The sequence below is a fragment of the Musca autumnalis genome, unplaced genomic scaffold, assembly GCF_047663935.1.
Source record: "Musca autumnalis isolate F117 unplaced genomic scaffold, ASM4766393v1 scaffold_1, whole genome shotgun sequence".
Taxonomy (NCBI): Eukaryota; Metazoa; Arthropoda; class Insecta; order Diptera; family Muscidae; genus Musca; species Musca autumnalis.
This window is the reverse complement of record NW_027411644.1, coordinates 323,777,550-323,798,856: the sequence shown is the minus strand read 5'-3', so window position 1 is coordinate 323,798,856 and position 21,307 is coordinate 323,777,550. Positions and strand designations below refer to the sequence as shown.

General features: G+C 34.7%; 1 protein-coding gene across 35 annotated transcripts in view; it reads left to right on the top strand.

Annotated features, from left to right (window-relative positions):
• Positions 1-2,170: 2,170 nt before the first annotated feature.
• The window catches only part of Vha100-1 (V-type ATPase subunit a family protein Vha100-1), a 35,934-nt gene continuing 16,797 nt past the window's right edge, over positions 2,171-21,307 (top strand). For 7 of the 35 annotated variants that reach the window (XR_012409261.1, XR_012409268.1, XR_012409257.1 and 4 more), the window contains exon 1: positions 2,224-2,683. The gene's annotated coding sequence lies outside the window, so the exon portion shown is untranslated. Of the gene's footprint in view, positions 2,712-6,429; positions 6,791-21,307 lie in introns of those variants that run through there. The other 28 variants (XR_012409260.1, XR_012409267.1, XM_073962569.1 and 25 more) reach the window with 11 other exon arrangements.

Sequence of the window (21,307 nt, the reverse complement as noted above, 5' to 3'; positions counted from 1 at the left end):
TGTCTGGACGCCTATGTCACTCAGGCATGTTTTTGGATTTTGACAATCAATCTTCTTTCTTCTTTATTTGCAAATCCGTATTCGGATATTAGCGATCATACAATGTTGATTATTACAGAGTTGTTTGATTGTATATGTATAATAAAATAAAAAAAAAAAAAAAAAATAAAAAAAAACAAAAATATTTCATTCAATTATAGCTAGATCTCTATTTCTGGCGGCGCTTAAAAGGCTTGTTTCATCTTGGTGTCCTGTCCATTCCTGAATGTTTTTGATCCATGTTATTTCTCGTCTCCCTCTCGGACGGCGTCCTTCTATTTTGGATCTTATGATTGCTTGGAGGAGATTATATTTTCTGTTTCTCATAAGATGTCCCAAATAAGCAGTTTTTCTCGTTTTTATCATTCTGATCATTTGACTTTTTGACTTTTTGACTTGACAATCAATACATGAAGTTAATTGTCCTGTCATGTGTAAACGCAGGATTAGACTGCACACAAATAAATGTCAGCCCAATTCGATAGTAGCTCTGTTCCTTTACGTGCAAGAATTTTCAAGTTTTGCCACTTTTTACTCGAAAAGCGTTCCTTTACTTCAAACACCATACAATTTTCAAAAGTAAAGGAACAGACCAAGTGTGCCAAGTGGCAAGTTACTAGGCGTTTACACCAGACAACTTGTCTTCAAATACAACTCTGATTTACTAAAGCTGAAAACAGATACAACGTTTGATTAAAGTTTTGCGTTGGGCGTCGAGAAAAAAACAACAACAACAGGGCGACCTTTTTCTATGAATTTCCAGCGACCCAAAACTTTTCTGCAAGAATTCTACTTTCTGCGAGAATTTATGCATTTAGTGGAATGATGTGGAAACATAAAAATTGAAAATGTAACGAATTTTCATTCATGTTTTCCAAAATATTCAACCAAATGTGAAAAATTATTAGTTTTTTAAATTCCAATAATTTATAGACATTTCCTTGTTTTGTTTACAAATACAACTGGCAGTAACGTTACAAACAAAAACAAATTCCTTTGTGGTTGTTGTTCGAGTTGTATTTGTTGTAGTATTAACTTTACCTTGTATTTGTTCTACCATGATTTTCATTCATAATTTTACAACTGTTTTTGCAGTTGTCTGGACGCCTATTGCTAAGTTTACATTTACGAAATCCACTCGATTTCAACTGTCAATTCCATAGCTCAAACGTCAAATGAAATCTCATCTGGATTTCATTTGACGTTTAACCTATGGATTTAACATTTGAAATCGAGTGGATTTCGTAAATGTAAACCAAGCATATGTCACTCAGGCATGTTTTGGGATTTTGACAATCAATACATGAAGTCAATTGTCCTGTTATGTGTAAACGCAGGATTAGACTGCACACAAATAAATGTCAGCCCAATTCGATAGTAGCTCTGTTCCTTTACGTGCAAGAATTTTCAAGTTTTGCCAATTTCTACTCGAAAAGCGTTCCTTTACTTCAGACACCATACAATTCATATGAGAACAGTTTACATCTTTTACTACTTTTGCCGGTTTTACCATTTTCAAAAGTAAAGGAACAGACCAAGTGTGCCAAGTGGCAAGTTACTAGGCGTTTACACCAGACAACTTGTCTTCAAATACAACTCTGATTTACTAACACGTACATACATTTGTCGGCTGTCTGCCAGCTGTCTATCATATTTTCACAGACAGTAGAGTTAACAAATTTTTGACATTTTTGGAAAAATAAGTGAAATGTGTTGAAAACAAAAGAACATGAACAATAACAACATTTGTGAATGGAAAACAAAAAAGAAATCGATGATTTTCATTCATAATTTTACAACTGTTTTTGCAGTTGTCTGGACGCCTATTGCTAAGTTTACATTTACGAAATCCACTCGATTTCAACTGTCAATTCCATAGCTCAAACGTCAAATGAAATCTCATCTGGATTTCATTTGACGTTTAACCTATGGATTTAACATTTGAAATCGAGTGGATTTCGTAAATGTAAACCAAGCATATGTCACTCAGGCATGTTTTGGGATTTTGACAATACATGAAGTCAATTGTCCTGTCATGTGTAAACGCAGGATTAAACAGCATACGAATAAATGTCAGCCCAATTCGATAGTGTGTATTGCAATTAATCGTTCGATTACATGTTATCGACTTTTCACTTTAATAATCGACTCTAGATGGATTTTTTTCATTTGCAAATTTTTTCCAATCGCAGAAGAGGTGAGTGTGGATTCGCATATCAATTTTATTTTAATTTTGTGAAGTAATTAAAAACCAAATGTAATTGTAGATATATTCGTAAACATTATTATTATCCGTAAAGATCAAAAAGAAAAATCAAAAATGTTAAATATTACAACAAATGCATCAAAAAAGTGCGATTAATCGGCCTATAGATTTTATTGATTTTTCTCGGTGATGGTTGGTGATGTATACGTTGTCGGTCGTTGTCGTGAGTGAGGCAGTGTAAATTACAACAATTTTCTTCGTGTCATTGTTGTCCAAACATAAAAACAACAAAATATAGCCAACGACAAAAGAATATGGGGTCATTGGTGGGTAGTAATTGGTGGTGCGGTGGTACGCTATGATAGCTATGATACTGCCTTAACTGCCTGACACTTGTATTTGTAAATATATTTTTTGTTTTCCTACTGCATCAGGAAGGTGCGTGAATCATTAAAGTGCAATCCAAGCAAGTACAAAAAAATCATTCTCATCTTATAAATGAAATTGTTGAAATGTTTGGTTGGTTTTGCTGCTGTTCCAACAAAGAAATTGATAAGAGTCGAAAAAACTCCCCTAAATAAGTTTGTATCTATAATGTCAAAACTATGCTGGTATCTGGTTGGCTGATTTTTGTAGAGCTATGAATAATCGCTTTATACATATGTATTTAAAATTTGTGCTATTGTTTTTGTCGTAATTGTTTATTCGTTGCTGTTGATGTCTATACAGAGGCTCAAGACATTACACAAAAACTTTGGGATTTCATTTAAATAGTCCATATAATGTGTAAATACTACGTAAAGGATCTGCTAGTCTGGATCATGCGCCCAAGAATCATGCTGCGATAGTGCGATAGTGACCTAACTGAATTTAGTTTCACTGATGGAATGGGATGAAAACTAATACGTAATATTTTAATTTGTTTTGAGAATACCATTTGTAATTCGAAAATTCCAATAATGATTCTTTACACTTCTTTAAATTCGAAATATTTCATTTGTAACTCCAACTTTTCCATTTGAACAAGACTCGTTTATGTGAGCTTATCGGATCGAGCTGAAATTTTTAACGTAGGTAGCCATTGGGAAGTCCATACTTCCCGAAATAAGGGTCTTGACATTTCGGAATTGCCTTTAATAACATTACCTTCTTTATAGGCAAGCAATTTGTATTATTTTAAAGCTTGTTGTGACTTTATTCTAAAAATCAAAAGCTATAGTGTGTGGCCGGCCTTCAGCCAGGTTTTAGAGACATTCACCCGCTACCCTATACATTTTTTATGGACAGAGTTTAACACCGGCTTTGTGATAAAATTTCCTTTTAAAAATCTCAAGTTTTCGTGGAGTCGATGGATACCTAGAAAACTATGAAGGCCCATATTTCGGGGAGTATGGAATTCCGCAACATTCTTTTAGCTACCGCTCTCGGAAAAACTTGAAAATTGTTCCACAGGTAGTGTTTTTTTGTACTCATTCCATCTGTATATTATTATCTTATGAGCAATGTATACTTCCAGGGGTATGAGTCTGTAAAGTTCTGAATATACCATTGTTTAAAGGCCGGCTACATGGAAAACAATTACAAATTAAAAGAAAACCTTATTCCTGTGTCCGAGATTTGTACCTGTCCATAGGAGAAAGTCTTAAATCCCCGGCCGAAGGCCGGCTACTTAATAAATATTTTTCCGAGAGCGGTAGCTATAGGAAACAAGTTCCCAAACTGCATATCGATGTAATCAGGGTCTCAAGGGCTACAACCAGTACATAAGACAAGGTGATCCGCGATCAGGCCTTAAATCTGATTTAAGCCCTTAAACCAAAGCCCTTGGTCCAAATGGCATAGCATGCTCATGTTGAAGCTCGATGCGACAGGTTTGAGTTATCTGACCAGAGTTTTAGAGTTGTCAATTATGAATTTATTCCGATACTGAAGCAAGAAAAATGCGCCCGATTTCTCTTTAAACGGTAGCTAAAGTTTTAGAGACCTAGTTGCTCCCATCCCTGAAAGAGCACTTCCATCTTGCTATCTACCAACATGATTTCAGGGAAGCGCATATCACAACAAAAGCTTTGCAGGAAAAAACGATATTCTCCTCTACTTCTCGTCACAAAGTCCTGAAAGTGGTGGCGGCCTCCGGTGGCTGTGGTAAGGAAACATTGGTAGGCATAAGTTGAATATAAGGCTGGATTCGGATCGATGATAAAAAAAAAATTCGATTTAAAGGAAAATTTTGTTCGCGTTAGCCGAGATTTGTTCCTGTCCATAGGAGAAAGACTTAAATCACCGGCCAAAGAAATTCGATTTAAACTAAACTTATCGTCAAAACCAAGCGAATTTTTGAACTTTCGGTGCCTATATCTCGGAAAGTATGGACTTCCTGCCCATGATATATACATTGGCGTGGTCAGCACTGCAAGCCCTACCTGTGATAAAAATTTCAGATGGATCCGAATCTAGTCCAAACATTCATCCTGGTCCCATTGGTATCGACGTACAAAGCCGTCGGTAGTTTCGCCCTTAATTATGCAGCTCCAGTCTGGACCTTCTTCCTCAGCGCACAAAATGTAGAAATTTGCAAACAAACCAGAATAATGCGTACCGAGTTGAAATGTTCCAATTTACAGTGTTGATCACCTTTATGGGGAGACCAGGATTCTATCACTCAGACAACATATAATGTGTTGTTGACTAGACAGTTCCTGCTGGCATCATATTGTAATGGAAGATCCAACTCCCCGACACATCCGCCCTGGCATACAAGACATCATTTCGTCTGACGTAAACCGATTGTCGATAGCGAACATGTCTGCAATTTCGTTAGTGAGGCAACTCCCCAGGCAACTTCGGTCCGGAATATAAACAGGTTGCTTCCTTCAGAACCCTCACGATAATACGCCTTTGGTAAATTGCGCATCTAACCCAACAAATATACGTCCTATAGATATATAAGTTGCCAGATTAGCGAAGGTCTTTAAAATTTGAAATTTTGCAGAAAAACATTAGTTTTAGGCCATAGGTTCATTCTCCTCTGCACGGAGCATAAAGTCATAATTTATTTATTCGCGAATATTCATAATCTAGCTAATCTTATCGTTTAAAAACAATGACGTCCCACTATTTGACGTGCCGGGTTTTTATCAATGTTTTTATTTTGAACCAATCGTCATCATTTAGACCACTACACTTATAGTTGGCTAAATCAATAAAGCTCTACCACATAGCATAGTTTTAAAATTGAATAACATAGAGGTAAATATGTTTTACATTTTTCAAATTTGCAACAAGTAAAAACACCTTATTACAATTTTTTGTTGGCTTGTATTTCCCTTAGTGGCACCTTATGGGATAGTTTGATATTTTGGCTAATTCTGATTCCAATAATGATAAATAAGTTTTATCCTGGAAATGACCCTTTTCTGAGTTATCGATAGTTAAAAGTGAGCAGAAAGCCTTAAACCTCATTTAAGGTTCCAGTTTGACTATAAGTTTTTAGTGAGTAGCCGCTAAAGAAAAGGTGTTCCCCTCCAAATGTGTTTAATTCGCCTCGACCGCAATGGGAAAGACTTATGTGAAAAAAAAACAAACAAATTACATTACTGTCGTCTATTAGGCCAAATAGATAATACATATTTTCAATTACCTAAGCGATTCGAGTTATACTGTCATTACAAAACTTTGGACAAATATTATTTTGGTAATTTGCCAAATAATCTTTAAAGAAATAGAAAATATAAATATATATAAACTAAACCTAATCCTGTCGGAGTGATAAAACATCTTTAGAAAGGAGAACAAAATATAAATAAAATAAGAACAAATACACACGGCAATGTACATACTGCACATACTCTTTGTAAATCTTTTTAGAAAGTATGTGAAAATATATGATGCATAATTCAAGAACAATGTCGACCGACATACATCTGGTGAAAGTATTTCATGTTCATACATGAAATGAACTGGAATGTTGGCCTTCCTAACGTCTTAAACGAAACTAGCAAAAGAAAAATAGAAAACTTACACACACTTACGCCAAATATTCAAATCTATTACGTACATGGATAAGAATGATGATGGTGGGTGGTGGCAAGGAGATGCCATAGTATGGCAACATAATATTAGCCACAATGTTTTCGAAATCTAATCTATGTTTTAAGTTGCCAAAGAATGTTGAAGCTCCCCATGACATAATATGCGGCACCACCATCATCCGTACGTACGTGCTACGTCGCAATGTCTATTCAAAGAAAGGAAGGAAATACATTTTTTTGCTTTCAACACGTGTTGAAACTTAACTGTGGTCCCATATTTGTTCTGTTATTTATTTTTGTTGCGGTTGTTGTCGCTGTTCACATTTAAGTAAATTAACTACTGGATGCTAGAGAAATTAAAATAAAAGCCATGACATACATCCGTCGTCGTGGCAAGTCCTTTGAGTATTGTATAAAAAAGGATGTTGACTTACATTTCGGATCACTTTTCAAATGTCTTTCGGCGGTGGCGGTTCTGCTTGAAAATGTGATTCCTTAAAATAAATACAAATGTGTACGTTCAAATAACAAAAAAATATTGTGGCTATTATTTAGAAATTTGGTGCATAAGAAGTGCTCATTGATTGTGGGACAGTTGAAAAAGAAAAATTATTTCGTTCGTCATAATAAATAACAAAAGTACTTTGGAAACAAAAAAATCTGTTGGGTTTTTGTACTAAAGTGATAAGATATCGGCTCAAATCAATTTAAGAAAATTTATGAGTCAACCAATTGATTAAAATCCATTTAATTTAATAAATTAGTGTTGTTGTGGTACTGAAAGTGAAAGCGTATTCCATTTCAAGCCTACTGAAGCAAGTGGTGTTCAATGTACTAAACAAATTTTTCTCAATTCAAATTACACCAAACGTTTCTTACGGAGTTATTACGGAAACATTTTTTAACGTAGATTCCTTTAAAAAAAAACTCGTTGTGTCCCTTCCATTTGATTTCTTCATCTTTGGAAATCGCCCACTCTCTGGAGTACATCTTTCTACGGGTTCTCCAATAACCCTTGGAGACAACCAAGCATTATCAGAAGCATAGTAACTGCTGAAGGATGAACAGAGATGTCGTGGAATCTCTGTTCCCTGGAAAGCACTTACGACAAAACATAACTTTGCCTATTACGCGTTTAGTATATCTTAAACATATTTTATTGTTTATTTTATTTATATTTATACAGTCGTCTCCGCTTTACTGAAACGACATAAAATCAGCATGTTCGTTTCAGTTATCCAAAGTTTGCGCTTAAGCGGATTTCGGATAACTGCAATTTTTTTCAGTAATCCGGACTTCGCAATTGATTTTTTTTTCAATAATCCAAACCTCGAATAAATAAATTTTTTTCATAGTATAAAAATAAATAAATTAAAAGAATATAACAAATTTAATTCGTTTTGAAAATACATGGTACTAGCAAAGTACCCGCTACTTCGTATGCGGAAAGGATATACAAAACAAATAAAAAATATATAATATAGAACGGTGAACAGGAAAATGTTTGTACTAATACCTTTTTAATAGATGTTTATTTTCATGTAAGTACTTTTCGTACCACATAAGTCCGATTTTCCTCACGCCTACACATCAAGAGCCAGCCATAATTGTTGAGATATTTTAATTAGGATGCTAAGCGCCAAGACGGCTTAACCCACCAACCGCGATCCTCGTTTCCAGCTCTATCTGTTCCCCAAAACCATATATAGCACTATTCAGTACTTTTCATATAAATACGAATCTCCTCCTAATATTTCAAAATTCCCTTTAACAAATTCCCAATAACAAATTGTACCAAATCCTGTACCATATAGTATAATTCGTATATTTATGGTACATATTTCCTAAATCTGACGTTATTACCAAATAACAACAGTAATCTTAATTCTAAATCTCACCATGCATTGAACCATCTTCGTACCCCTAAGACTACCAAATCCTAATTGTACCAAATTTAGTACTTTTTGTGAGCATAAGAACGAATTTCCAAAACAAACTCCAACATTAATCTCAATTCCAAATTGCAAGATAGCAGCTCTTGCCGTTCGCTCAAATCCAAATTGTACCAAATTTGGTACCATTTAGTACTTTTCGCACCCATAACCAAAAATTTCCAAAACTACCTCAATCCTACACTTCAACAGGTATTTTAATTCCAAATTTGAGGATTGGAGCTGCATCAGATCACCGAAATCCAAATTGTACCAAATTTAGTACTTTTCGTATCCATAAGTACAAATTTTCAAAACTACCTCAGTTCTATGTTCAAACAATAAGCTTAATTCCGAATTTCAGGATCCCAGATACATCCGATAACTCAAATCTAAATTTGGTACCATTTAGTAGTATTCGTATGCAAAGTACGAATTTCCAAACCTACCTCTATCAACACTCCAACAGCACTTTTAATTCCGAATTCCCATTAATTCCGATTCCAAATGTATCCTATCACTGAAAATTTAGTACCATATAGTACTTTTCCTACCCATAACTAAAAATTTCAAAAACGTTATCAATCCCACACTCCAACAATACCCCCCTTTCCAAATCTCGGGATTCCAGCTATATCCGTTCACCCAAATCCAAATTGTACCAAATTTTGTACTATTTAGAACTATTCGTACCCATGAGTACGAATTTCCACAACTACCTCAACCCTACACGCCAACAGTAATCTTAATTCAAAATTTCAGGATTACAGCAGCATCCAATCACCGTAATCCAAATTGTACCAAATTTAGTACCATTTAGTACTTTTTGTTCCCATAGGTCCGAATTTCCAAACCTACCTCTATCCAACACTCCAACATTAATCTTAATTTCGAATTTCAGGATTCCAAATGTATCCGATCACCCAAATTCATATTGTACCAAATTTGGTAGCATTTAGTACTTTTCGTACCCAAAAGTACGAATTTGCGAAATACCTCTATGCTACACATAAATGTATTTTCTAGGAAACCCCGACCTTGTTCTATAATTTGCTCCTATATAAACCTGACGCATTTCAATTTATTGAAATAATTTTAACATCGCATTCATTTGTTTTTGTTTATTTATTTGTTTCTGTTCCGAATCTCCAAGTAAAATGACGAATCGGGATCCGTCATTCACTTTTCTTCTAAGGAGTTTATGAAATTGTAAATATTGGTTGATGTTGTTGCTGTAACAGTGTTTGTTATTATGTTTTTATGTTCGTTCTTCTGTTCAATCTGGCTCTGGTCTATCTCCAGTTCCAGGAAAGTGACTGCTTCGTTGGGATGTAACCACAGATCCACTGGAGTTGGATGAGTAGGTTTGGCTGGGCAGTTGAAAAGGTGTTTTGTGTCGTGCCGGCCCACATGCCACATACTAGGCAGATGTCTTGCACGGCGCTGTCGATTTCCGCCTAATAAGAATTTAGGCGACTGCAATATCCCGAGTGTAGTTGAGCCAAAACTACTCTAGTTTGTCGTGGCTGCTGACGCTCTTTGGTGTGTTCGTTTACTCAACAATTTGTACAAATCCAGCAACTTCTGCTAGAGTTGCACGGATATTATCATTGCAAAAAAATTAAAAAATTGTATATGAGAATTTTATATTTAATCACTTTGTTTTTCGACAACAACTTCCTTAGAAAATCAATTAGAAATCGGAACATATTCCGAACGAAGATTCTTCAGAAAATGTCCAGAGATTCTTAAAAAACTTTCAGAAAATCGGCCCAATTTCTAGGAAAAAAAGAAAACTGCAAATTTCTAAATAATATTCAGAAAATCTAAGAAAAATCAACTCAGAGCCCTCGGAAAAAATTGTATTTTAGGGATCTTAGCCACATTTTTTGATTGAACTAGCTGAAATTTTACATATGTGGTTCCCAGTGGCCACGAAATTTCGCCACTTAAATTGAGCCAAATTATATCGAAATCGGTTCAGATTTGGATATAGCTCCCATATATATGTTCGACCGATTTCACGTATTTGCTGCACCAAACACGCTATATACGTCCGATTTTGATGAAATTTGGAATGTTTGACTGAATTCGGTCTAGAAATAAGTGTGCCAAATTATATCGAAATCGGTTCCGATTTGGATATAGCTCCCATATATATTTTCGCCGATTTCACGTATTTTCTGTACCAAACACGCTATATATTTCCGATTTCGATGAAATTTGGAATGTGTGACCGAATTCAGTCTAGAAATAAATGTGCCAAATTATATCGAAATCGGTTCAGATTTGGATATAGCACCCATATATATTTTCGGCCGATTTCGTGTATTTTCAGCTCCAAACACGATATATAAGTCCGATTTCAATGATATTTGGAATGTGTGACTGAATTCGGTCTGGAAATTAATGTGCCAAATTATATCAAAATCGGTTAAGACCTGGATATAGCTCCGATTTATATTTTCCATATTCACAGTGGTGTAGGGTATTATATAGTCGGCCCCGCCCGACTTTGATCCTTTCCTTACTTGTTTTCTGATTATAAATGACTCCTTTGTCGGGAGGAAAACGTAACCTCAGGCGACTCTTCTAAACAAATCACAAATGAGTCTTCCTCTGCATTAGTTTCGAGTCATTTTAGCCCATTTTCTGGTGGTATATAAAGTCTTTTTCGAGTCGTATATTAATCATTTATTGGTGATTTGTTGATTAATTTGGGACTATTTTTCAAGTCTTTTTTAATCATGTTTATTATCGTTTATGAGTCTTTAGGGAGTCATTTATGAGTCTTTTTATTAGACGAAAACATTAAAAAAATTTTCTTTTTATTCTTGTTGTGTTGTCTTTTCTGCTTTGCTATGACTTTTAATTATCCCCTTTACCTGAACATGTGTTGTGTATGTCTATACTCTTAATATTATACGTTACATTTATATCAAATGCTCTGTTCCAGAACCTGCAAGAATCTACTAATTCTTACTACGATAACAATTTTCCCTTTATGTTATCGAAGAAAATAGTAAAAATTAGTAGATTCTTGCAGTTCTGGAACAGACCAAATGTTTTGTAGGAAGTGTATATGAGAATTATTTACAACCAAACAAAAATAAAACAAAATAATCAGTTTTTAATCACCTATCTGTTCAAAATATGATCAGAAGATACATAATTATAATCACTTTTCAAACACCTGCATGACCCTTTTTTGATTAAGCATTTTTCAATATTCATGAAGATCAAAATGTGACAATAAATAACGAAAAAATAGTCACATTCTAAACGCCTCAATGATTTATTTGTGATTGCTACGCATTTGTTGTTGTATTTTAAATTGAACTCTTTTCAATCGTTACAGGGAGTCACTTTCGAGTCCCTTTCTGATCATACAAGCGACTTAATCATTTTTTGATCACCAAAAGGACTCTAAAACGACCCCTCAATGTGATTTTTGAAAAAACAATCTTCCAAATTGTGGTGTATTTCAATATATATTAATATTTGATGGCAACCCTGTACTGTTAATATTTTCTACTCAATGCAAATGTATCTTTTGTACTAAATCGTTAATCGTTACTTTCAAGTAACAGCTTTTTGCTTTCTAGTTATTGTTAGCATAACTCACTGCCATTCTAACTATCAACCAGTACAAACCGTTCAACCTCCATTTTTGATTAACATTAAGATTTGTTGTGTTAAGTATTTAATAAAGAATTATTGAATTAAATCTTATTCATCGCGTGCTTCTTTTTATTTCAAAATACACAACAAAGATTGGCGACGAGTGTAAAGTCAATTTCAATAAACTTTGAATAAGAATCTGTGCATAAATTCAATAAATTTCTTCAACGTTTGCAACGCAAAATGGAGTCAGCTCAATTGGCGCAACTTCTAGAAGCCATTAATACAATGGCAACAGCTATGAAGAACCAACAAGCGTCGTCCGCAACGTCTACCAGTGTCAACATTATTACAAACTTCGATCAATTTGAACCTACAAAAGAAAGCTTCAAAACGTATAAAGAGCGTTTAGAATTGCATCTGCAGTTAAAAGGTGTATTCGACGATAAAATAACTAGTGCTAAATTGTTGTTGCAATACATTGGGTCATCAATATATTCAACGCTAGCAACATTAGCAGCCCCAAGAAACATAAGTGATTTAAGTTATGATGACATAATTCAACTTCTAAGTACACATTTTTGTCCGAAAAAGAATGTTTTGGTTGAACAACATAGATTCCTTTGTGAAGTTCAAAATGAGAACCAAAACATATCTGAATTTGTAGCAGTTCTACAACAACGTTCAAATTCATGTAAGTTTGAGTGCGAATGCAAAAAATCTGTGGCGGAGATATTTTTGCGCTCTCAATTTATAAGAGGCTTGCGAGATACACATATACGTGAGCAGCTACTACAAACGCCGAATGCATCGTTTAAAGAAATAGTAGATAAAGCAACAACAATGGAAGCGGCAAAACTTGACAGCCAGGCTATTTCGCATAATACCCCATCATCAACAGAAATTAATCAACTTCATCAAAGCCGACAAAAGAAAAATCGAAGTCGCAGTCAACACCGTTCAAAATCAGCAACGAGAATAAACTACGGCGAATTAGGCTTGGAAGGGATGTGTCTGCGTTGCGGTCGTTCAAATCATATTGCAAATGAATGCAAAGTAAAAAAATCAATGTTAAAGTGTCGTGAATGTGGGAAAAGTGGTCACGTACGACAAGTATGTATACAAATGAAGATGAGGCAAAAGAAATCAACAACTGGTAAACACACACACACAGTCGATCAGTGCAATCAGCTGTTTGACTCTCAAGGCAGTTCAAGTGGATCTCACGGAACATACCCCATAAACGATTATTTTGGCATAAACAAAATTATCGATATTTATCAAAACAATCAACAAATGTCAAAAAGGGATACACAAAAATTTTATGCAAAAATACAAATAGAAGGAAAAGTGCAAAAGTTCGAAATTGATTCTGGTGCAGGATTTACGTTAATCCCTCAAAACGAATACGATAAATTGCAATTAAAAAACCCTGTGAGAAAAGCAGATATGGCATTTCGGTCATATACCGGAGATGTTTTTGTTCCAGTTGGTGTCGTTGATGTGGAAGTCAAATATAAAAACAAAACATCAACAGAAGAGATGTACATAGTAAATTCAAAACATTCTGCGCTGCTGGGTAGAGTGTGGATACGTCATTTACATATAAATCTAACGGATGTCGATTTAGAATGTGAAAAAGGTGAGCATGGTGCAATTTTCGAGGTGCGACCAGTGGAAGAAATTCTTAAAAATTATCCAGAAATTTTCAAGCAACAAGTTGGCTGTATACCTGATGCTATGTGCTGTTTGAAGTTGCAGAAAGGGGCAAAGCCAATGTTTGTGCGTGAGAGGCAAGTTCCTTTTGCTCTGCGAGAAAAGGTGGAGCGTGAATTGGACAGCTTAGAGCGAGATGGAATAATTTCAAAAATAAATACCAGCAATTGGGGATCGCCGTTGGTCGTCATTCCGAAGTCAGATGGTAATGTGCGTTTGTGTGTAGATTACAAAATTGGTGTAAATCCACAATTGGAACCTGCACACTACCCAATCAAAAGAATTGATGAAATTTTCAATACACTTAAAAATTCAACGTATTTTTGCAAGCTCGACCTATACAAAGCGTACTTACATGTGAGAGTGGATGAAGAGAGCAGGGATATACAAACAATTTCGACACATAGAGGTGTATATCGAATGAATAGATTGTCTTTTGGTATAAAAACTGCACCAAGTGAATTCAATCGGATTTTGGATCAAATTTTACAAGGCCTTGACGGCACAATATCGTATTTCGACGACATTATTATACATGGTGGTACAATATACGAATGCGAGACGCGATTAATCAAATGTTTGGAAGTTTTAAAAGCAAATCAACTACACGTCAACAAAAATAAGTGCGAATTTTTCAAAACCGAGCTGCAGTATTTAGGATATATTGTCAGCCACAACAAAATATCAAAGTGCCCAAGTAAAATCGAAGCCATAATAAATTTGCCAAGACCACAGAACGTTAATGAGGTGCGAACATTTCTTGGCATGATTACATATTATTCAAGGTTCATTCCGAATGCATCAACTTTAACACATCCGTTGCGACAATTGTTAGAAGAGGGGAAAAAGTTTGTGTGGACATCAAATTGTGAAAACGCTTTCAAAAATCTCAAAAAAGAAATTGTTGCTGATAGGGTACTTACACCCTACAACGAAACCTTACCTGTGACCTTGGCTTGTGACGCAAGTCCCACAGGTATTGGTGCTGTTTTATCTCATATTATAAACGGAGTAGAGCGCCCCGTAGCATTTGCATCCAGAGCCTTAACAAAGGCAGAACAAAATTACAGTCAATTGGACCGTGAGGCGTTGGCTATTGTGTATGCTGTTGACAAGTTTTTTACGTATTTAATGGGAAGAGAATTCACCCTTATTACGGACAACCGTCCACTTTCAAGAATTTTTCACCAAAGTGCAAAGACACCAGCGATGACGTCAGCAAGATTACTCAGGTATGCGTCTTTTCTACAAAATTTTAATTACAAAGTTGTCCATCGTAGAGGCATCGACAATTCAAATGCAGATTGTTTGTCCAGAGCTCCAATGGAGGCTAATATCAAATTTCAACATTTTTTGGACGAAGAAGTCAAAAACATTCAAGATCAAATCATCAATCAAATATCGTCATCAACGGTTACCGCTGCAACAATAGCAAAGGAGACGGAAAGGGATCCCGAATTAGCAACTTTGAAAATAGACCTTCTGAGCGGGAAAAACTTGGATCCAAGCTATTCTTTGCAAGATGGAGTTATATTTCGTGGCGATCGGGTGGTCATCCCTCTAAACCTACGTCCGTATATTCTCAATGAACTACATCATACACACAGCGGCGTTGTCAAAATGAAGCAGTTAGCACGAAGATTTTGTTACTGGAAAAACATAGATTCCGACATTGAACATTTGGTAAGAGCCTGCCAAAATTGCGCACAGGTGAGGAAAAATCCTACGAAAGTAATAACACACCAATGGGAAGAACCAAGTGGAAATTTTCAAAGGGTCCATATCGACTACGCAGGACCATTTCAAAATCATTATTTTTTCGTGTTGGTGGACGCAAAATCAAAATGGCCAGAAGTTCGAGTGATTCGAGAGGCCCCAACCACTGAAAAAACTATACTTCTACTTCAAAACATTTTTTTCGACTCATGGTCTTCCTCAAATCTTGGTTTCCGACAACGCCACAATTTTTCAAAGCAGCCATTTTAAACGATTTTGTATGGAAAATGGAATAATTCAAAAGTTTATCGCCCCAGGTCATCCAGCCACAAATGGGTTAGCCGAAAGGTACATTCAAACATTAAAGTGCAAGCTCAAGGCAATGGAAGGTGAAAAAGGTAACGTTTGTGAAAAAGTTCAAGATATTGTTTTACGTTACAGAGCAACGCCATTAGCAAACGGGAAGAGCCCCGCAGAAATGTATCTTGGTCGTGTTTTAAGAATTAAATTGGATGCAATTCGCCCAACGAAGCAGCGTTCAGATTCTCCAACTCGGTTTAAGGTACGCCAGTTAAGCCTGGGAGAGAGGGTACAGGTCCGTTGGTACGACAGAAATAAGCCTACGTGGAAGTTTGGAGTTGTCATACGTAAATTTGGAAATTTACATTATCAAATTAAGCTTGATAATGGATACGAGCTGAAACGTCATATTAATCAACTTTACAAATCCGAGGTGCCAAAGCCACAAAAATCTGTTACATTCGCTGAGGATGTGCAACCGAAAAAGAAAACTGCCTTTGATGAAATCAGAATTGAACAGACAATTGCAAATCCAGTCACCAATCCAGTCGTTACTCAGCCGCAAGTGTCTACACCAGAAACACCAACAGCGTTAAGGCGTTCGAATCGGATAAGAAGACCTCCTGCTCATTTGTCAGACCATGTCCAATTTTAGCCTGGGAGATTGTGGTGTATTTCAATATATATTAATATTTGATGGCAACCCTGTACTGTTAATATTTTCTACTCAATGCAAATGTATCTTTTGTACTAAATCGTTAATCGTTACTTTCAAGTAACAGCTTTTTGCTTTCTAGTTATTGTTAGCATAACTCACTGCCATTCTAACTATCAACCAGTACAAACCGTTCAACCTCCATTTTTGATTAACATTAAGATTTGTTGTGTTAAGTATTTAATAAAGAATTATTGAATTAAATCTTATTCATCGCGTGCTTCTTTTTATTTCAAAATACACAACACAAATGCTGGCTGGGCATGACCTAAGGAGTTTGTATTGTATTTTGTTCGAAAAATACGATTTATTCGTCGCTCATTTATTTATTTATTTATTTATTTCAAAAATTCATTTTGTGGCAGGAAAACCTTCGATTTCGAAGTATCGTTAATAACATTAGATCTGTCTGGTTGGTTACTTTCCCAGCAAGAACTGTCCAGCAAGAACTTTCTCAGAGAGTAAGGAGTTTTTATTCTCTTTTGCAAGAAAATTTTAAAAAGTAAACAGACACCTTCCCAGCAGAAACCAGCAAGCAATCAGCTGGCTTGCCAAAACCGAACAATTTGTCCGCCAATAAAGGAGCCAAAGGAAGCAAAAATTTTATATTTTATTTAAAATAGAAAAGAAAATGACCCAAAAAAGGAATTTTTCAACTTTGCAACTTTGTTCTCCGAAAAAAACACTACATAAAGTAGGCAATAAAATCGCAATAAAATTGTTTTTCATTTTCACCAATGATGAACACAAAGAGAGCATTTGTATGGTGAGTCGTACGAAAACGTAAAGGCGAGTGCTCATCTTGTTCAAACATAAATCACCGAACAATTAAAGAAAGCTGATTGTTTTCAGGAAGAAGAAGAGTTTGCAAGTGCTTGCTAGAAGAAATTTGTCCAGCAAGAATTTGCAAACTCTCACTAAAAGAACTGTCAAAATGTTTATCTCGATTCGCTCTCTTTTGCTGGTTTTTTTGTGTTAACAGACGACTTCCAGAAACAATTGGTACAAATTGTTACAAGTTTTAACTTTTGGTCTGTTCCTTTACTTTTGAAAATGGTAAAACCGGCAAAAGTAGTAAAAGTTGTAAACTGCTCCCATATGAATTGTGTGGTGTCTAAAGTAAAGGAACGCTTTTCGAGTAAAAAGTGGAAAAACTTGAAGATTCTTGCACGTAAAGGAACAGAGCTTTTATTTGACGTTTGTGATGTTTGTTTCTAGTATGTCTCGTATTTATTTCTTTATGTTTGTGATTAGATCTAAACATATTGAGAAAATTTTTCTTATATTTTGTAACCAGGCCATATGTTGTGTTTTTCAACACTTATTGTTTATATTATAAGTAGAATAATTTATATCGGAATTATTTGAAAAGTGCAAATGAATATTTTATTCGAACTACATAAAGTTATTAAAAAAAATTGGAAAGTAAATGTTTCTCGAAACTATTTTTCTTGTAAAGAAAAAAAAAAAACATCTTTTGCGAAAACGAAACGTTGTTCCATCCTTTTCGAACAAGTTCTGTCCCTAAAAGTTTTAGTCACTAAAGTTCGAATTTTGCCAAAATTTAGTACTTGAGAATAAGTAAATTAGCTCACTTGGTGTAAGCGGTATGGCAATTTATTAAAACGTTTCTTAAAGGCTACGAAAAAAGAATGAACACAATATTTGTTATATACACAATATATTCCCAGTAAAAAGTTTGCCTCCATAGAGGCAGTTAAATCATATGTACAAGTGATCTGGAAGTGCATCAAATTATGCATTTTCACTCATGATTTTTACAAGAGCGTGACTACTGAAAAAGGCACTCCATTGCACTGCATTTTAACTGACCCTTTGGTACTGCATTTAAACTGACCCTCTGGCACTGCATTTTAACTGACCCTTTGGTATAGCATTTTAACTAACCCTTTGGGTTAGAATATGATGCAGTCCAAAGCACGTGTTTTTGTGCAAGCCAATACAAAATATCCCAGAACAAATAAAATGCATTTATTTGTTTAAAACCAAAATATTAAGAACTTGATCACATTAATACTAGAGTTGGGTAATCTAGTTCCTAGTTCCTTGTACTAGTTCCAAAACGTATGAGTAACATCAAGAAATATAACGTGTGATGTTAAGTATACACAGTTTGTTCAAAGAAAAAATGTGGGCCATTGGAACTGCGAAGTGAAGTAGGTAGTTCCATATAGTTCCTTTGGCACAACTCTAATTAACACAAATTATGAAAATTCTTCATTGAATTCAATCGCAAACATGCGTGTTTCCTCTCTCTATTTTCTCTATTTAAATCAAGCTGAATTGTTTTTGCTTCATCTGCCATATGGGTTTGATATTGTCTTCCCATCACCAGTTACGATTTCGACATGTACTCCAACAGCACTCTATTGGGAAATTTTCTTCTCGTGAGTTACCGGAAAAATATTCACAAATTAAATATTTTTTAGTTTGTATTAACAATTTTTTGGAAATCTTAACACGCTTATCTCTTTCTGGAAAATGTATGCCGCTGCCTGTAGAGATGTACAAACTGATTTATGTACAGTATGCAAAGTTCATATTCGTACAAACTTCAAAAATGAGTAAAATCGTTATTAATTCCATATTTTATATACAAATATGATACAATTGATGGGGGTTACTATAGCGAAGAAAGATTTAAAAATAACAAAACAAATTTTTAATTTATTCCGTCATTTAGGTATAGATGGCGCCTGTGAGGGTGGCAAAGTTCGTATTCGTACACCTATAAGCACTATATATTTGGAGTTTTTAAGGATTTTCAAAGCAAAATACCGCAAATTTCTGTTCTTTTCTTCTTTTGGAATGCCTCTGCTATAGAATTATGTAAAAATAACGGTAATTTTATAAAAATTTTGCATGAATAATAAGACAGACGAATATTTAAAATACTTAAGAAAAATGTGCTAGATATGATTAACTACTTGCAATTTATTCCCGAATTTTGGACGAAAATAGCTAATAGCAGTCCTTCTGTAACAATATTTGTAGTCTAATATGAAAATAAATGTTGTCAGCGTTTGGAAATGCAAAGAAACGTAAACCGGGTTTAGGTGAAGTAAACACATTTTTGATTTTTACTAGGTAAACATCGTAAGTTTCGTTTTATATTTGATATAAAGTGTATTGAAGTTTAAAATACGGTTTCGAAAATAATTTTATGTCGAAAACTGTGAGAAATTATGAAGAAAAATAAAACTGTACAAGTTTTCATACTGTCTGCGTACGACTGAAATTCTACGCTAACTATGAACGAGGGTTATGGCTGCCAAATTGCAAAAATAATGGTTTTTACTTCTTGAAAATTATATTTCTTTACCGAAGGATGTAAAATGAGTACAAAAATTTCAAAAGAATGAAGTAAATTGTCCAGGAAAGAACGTAAGGGTACACTTTGAAGACAAGCTTTATTTTCGGGGAAATTTTCTTCCTTAAACATTTATTATTCCTCGTAATTGCCGGTATGTTTTGACATAAAATGATTTTCAAAACCATATTCTAAAACTTCAATACATTTAATGTCAAATATAAAACGAAACTTGCGATTTTCACCAAGTAAAAACCAAAAATGTGTTTACTTTTCAAAAGCCCGAATTACGTTTCTTTGCAATTCCAAACGCTGACGACATTTATTTTCATATTGGACCTCGAATATTGTTACAGAAGGACTGCTGTTAGCTATTTTCGTCCAAAATTAGGGAATAATTTGCAATAGTTAATCGTATCTATCACATTTTTCTTAAGTATTTCAAATATTCGTCCGACTTTTTATTCATGCAAAATTTTTAATAAAATTACCGTTGTTATTACATATTTTTATAGTAGAGGCATTCCAAAAGAAGAAAAGAATAAAAATGTGCAGTATTTTGCTTTGAAAATTCTTAAAAACTCCAAATATATAGTGCTTATAGGTGTACGAATACGAACTTTGCCACCCACACAGGCGCCATCTATACCTAAATGACGGAATAAATTAAAAATTTGTTTTGTTATTCTTAAATCTTTCTTCGTTATGATAGTTCCTATCAATTACTTCATATTTACACATAAAATATGGAATTAATAACGATTTTTATTCATTTTTAGGGGTGTACGAATATGAACTTTGCATACTGTATGTACTTGTAGGGATCTCTAACAACTACTAATAAAAATGTAGCGAACGGATTGCCTGTTTCACGACTCGGTTTGAACTGCATCCGGATGCTGTAAAATTGTGAGGAATTGGAGTGCCTTTTTCACGACTCCGTTGAACTGCATCCGGATGTTGTAAAATGTGACAATTTGATGCGATTCTTTGGATTGCATCCTATATGAACTATATGGAACCATCTCCTTCACTATGCAGTTGCAATGGTCAACATCATTTGTATTAACAAACTACGTATACGTAATATCACACATTAGATTTATGACATTACTCATACGTTTTGGAACTATTACAGCGAACTAGGAACTAGGTTACCGAACTCTGCAAAATAGGGAAAATTTTCGTATTTAGGAGCGCGCCTAAGTTTCAATAAGTTTACTATTTCAATAAGTTTAGAAATCGGCGACGACAAAAAATTAGGGTTTGGTCAGCAAAATCGATTTCTGAGCCAAGAAAATCGATTTCTTTCGTACCGGATTGACTCGAAACCAAACTGTAACGGCCAGCGGCTGCCAACCCAGCATCATATGCTGCTAAAACAGCAACTACATGGAGACTTTTAGGACATTGCCTCTAATGGCAAACCCTAGCTCCCCACAAAAATTCAGCTTTATGGGAATTTCTGATAATTCAAAGTCTATTTCGACTGGGCCATAATAAATCATCCACATGATTCTCCTATATATAAATTATACCTTAAAACACAGACATTTCCTGCATTATTAAAGTTTTTTCTTTGAAGGATAATATTTTAAGATGGATTTTAACATCAAAACATGTATTTGCATTGCATTTCTACATCTTATTAAAAATGTCTAAGATTTGTTTAAAAAAATCACTCATACACTCACGCTAAAA